The sequence below is a fragment of the Octopus bimaculoides genome, chromosome 7, assembly GCF_001194135.2.
Source record: "Octopus bimaculoides isolate UCB-OBI-ISO-001 chromosome 7, ASM119413v2, whole genome shotgun sequence".
Classification (NCBI taxonomy): Eukaryota; Metazoa; Mollusca; class Cephalopoda; order Octopoda; family Octopodidae; genus Octopus; species Octopus bimaculoides.
In genome coordinates this window covers 8,132,851-8,136,158 of record NC_068987.1, presented here as the reverse complement: position 1 = coordinate 8,136,158, position 3,308 = coordinate 8,132,851, and the positions used below count along the sequence as shown (strand labels likewise).

General features: G+C 35.7%; 1 protein-coding gene across 4 annotated transcripts in view; it reads right to left on the bottom strand.

The window, feature by feature from the left end:
- Positions 1-3,308, bottom strand: part of LOC106871426 (uncharacterized) — a 377,941-nt gene that overhangs the window by 256,017 nt on the left and 118,616 nt on the right. For all 4 annotated transcript variants that reach the window (XR_008264553.1, XR_008264554.1, XM_014917874.2 and 1 more), the window contains exon 2: positions 2,828-2,893. The gene's annotated coding sequence lies outside the window, so the exon portion shown is untranslated. The remainder of the gene's footprint in view (positions 1-2,827; positions 2,894-3,308) is intronic.

Sequence of the window (3,308 nt, the reverse complement as noted above, 5' to 3'; positions counted from 1 at the left end):
TAACATCAAAAGGCAAATATTATAAAGATACACATGAAAAATGCAATAAACAGTCTATATAAAAACAATTTTCATAGAAACACAAAATACTTAAAATTATTCATTGGAATAGAATAAAAAGTATAAAAGTAAAACGGAAAAAAAGAAAAAAAATTCAAATACCAAACAAAAATTAATAAAACAAATTATTTTCATATAAATACCACCATAGACAAGACACACTACCTACCCCTGCCCCTACCCGTACACACCGTCATATTACTTTAACCAGTTTAAACTCGGTGCCAACTCATTCTCTATTGCATCACTCTCAATTAACTAACACTTCTCAAGTGTTACACAACCGGTCTCAGCTGCTCTTCCTGCTAGCCAACCTAACCACATTTGTTCATTCAATGTCTATCTACCGCCCGTTTCTTACCCACTTGCCTCTCTATTCTTAGCTTTTCTCTTTCACATACACGCAAAGCATTCGATGCCTTTAGATCCTAGGTTACACCAACCGGCTCGTACAACCAAACTCGGTCGTCTCTTCTCCAGATTTGCATCACATAAAAAAAGTCTGAGTGAAATATTTACTCATAACATTTCTCTCCAGATTTTTTTTTTTTTTTGCAGACCGGCCCTGCTAACACTAACAAACATCCTTGTCATACACTAAAAACAATAAAATATAAAATAAGATAAAATAAATAAACCAGACATTTTTCAGACAAACACTACACATACATATTGAACCTCTTGGCTAGACAGACAAAATATAAATGAATTTCCATCTACTTAACGGCAGCTTCATGTCACTGCTTTGTTTCATCTCTATCCGAGCACCAATTAAATCACTTGGGCAACAAAACTTTTATCTACAAACATCTAGAGATCCATTAAATACAGGTCACCCTTTATTTCTCTCTCTTTTCTTCTTTCTTTAAAGGTTGCTTGAATAGATTTCTTGCTACATCAATGCATTCTGGACACTCGAGAAAGTTATAGTTGCACTGTCTGTCCTCTGTCTGCCAGGAACTGCAACACACTCTACATGTTTCCATCAACCACCACCACTACCACTACCATCATCATCATCATCATCGCCCATCACAGATACATCTATCTATACAGCATTTGTATTTCTTCTACTTTCGTCCATATATTAAACAAAGCCGCCTTCCTGTTGCTATAAATAATGCAAAGTTTACATAAGAAAACTATCTGATACAAGATACTTGGCTTAGCAAAACTTCTTTACAAAGATCCTTTATGCAGCTTAATTCATTTCTGATTAAGGCTACAGAGAGATGAATAGCGAACATTTATGCTTACAGACACTATTCAGCAAACACAAGAATATCTCTGAAGCTCAAAAGACAAAGTGCTAGACTCTACTCACTGAAAAACACATTTGTATTGGGTACGTATGCATGTGTGTTTGTGTTTCTCAAGTTATTTCATAGAAACTACAGTATGGAGTTATCAACGAGACTACCAACCAGCTCAAAGGACAATATTCAACAGTATAATAAACCTGACCACTGCAAAACAACATTAAGTCCACTTTGAGAAAAGCATCCATGTTACACAACCTCCTTTAATAATTCAGTTTCCAGTGGCATGGTCAGCAAAAATACTTGTAAAACTTGGAGCAACATCAGAGAAGAGAATAATCACCGATTTGCAATTATAAATAATTACATTTCTAATTATATCTGAGTATGTTTATTTCTTGTTTGTATATTCAAATACACATATGCAATCCGAGCGTCATCGTTGCCAGAGCAGCTGCCTGGCTTCCGTGCCAGTGGCACGTAAAAAGCACCATTTGAACGTGACCGTTACCAGTGTCACCTCACTGGCACACTGAAAAAACATTCGAGTGAGGTCATTGCCAGTGCCGCTGGACTGGCTCCTGTGCAGGTGGCATGTAAAAAACACCATTTGAGCATGGCCGTTGCCAGTACCGCCTGACTGGCCTTCATACCGGTGGCATGTAAAAGCACCCACTACACTCTCAGAGTGGTTGGCATTAGGAAGGGCATCCAGCTATAGAAACTGCCAAATCAGATTGGAGCCTGGTGCAGCCATCTGGTGGCACCTTGGACAAGTGTCTTCTGCTATAGCCTCGTGCCAACAAAAGCCTTGTGAGTGGATTTGATAGACGGAAACTGAAAGAAGCCCATCTTATATATATATATGTGTGCATGTTCTGGTGGAATTTCAAACTCAACCCTTTATTTGACTAACGGGGTATATTGTTCTCATTCCTAATAAGGGGTTGGGGTTCAAAATTCCACCAGAACAACTGATGAAGGCTGGAGAGTACATCAGCCGAAACGTTGTGATTAACATCAAACAAGGAAGGACACCTATCCATCCATTATCTGTGTATGTATATATATATATATGTTACACACACAATGGGCTTCTTCCAGTTTCCATCTACCAAATTCATTCACAAGGCTTTAGTTAGACTGAGGCTATTAGTAGATGACACTTGCCCAAGGTACCATGCAGCACAGCTGAACTTGAAACCATTTGGTGGGGAAACAAGTTTCTTGCCTCACAGCCACACCTGCGGATAGCATGTGGATGAACTGTGAGCACGTGATTAGATAAAAGTCTGTGTAGTACAGGGATGTATGTATATTGATGTGTAAATATGTCTGCAAAGGCACTGAATATGTGAAAAATGTAAGAATTTTGAGCATGTGAATAATGGAAATTGTGTGTGTGTGTGTGTGTGTTACAGGTTTTTATAAATTAGGAACAAAAACAAAAATATTAAAAAAATAGAAGAAACAAAAAAAAAATAATATGTGTAGTAAGAGTAACTGACCTTTCATAAGCTCACAATGACAGTTCCATGGAACAATTCCAATTTCGTGATAAAGTCTTCCAAAGTCTGAAGGAGAGAAGAGAAAGAATATTACATAGATACATACATATAGATGCACACACACACACATATATATATACATATATATACATACATATACAATCATATATATATATACATACATACATACACACACACATATACATTCATATACATATATATATGTATACACACATTCATATATATATATATATATATATATACACACATATACAACTATATATATAGCTGCTGTTGTATGTATTATTGGTGTAATGACCCTCCCTAGATATATACATACATGCATGTATGTTATATATATATATATATATATAAATAGCCATATTAATTATCTAATGAAATAGTTACCCCCACCCCTACTTCTTAATCTTTTTGTTTGTCTTTGTTTTATATATATATATATATATATATATATATATAT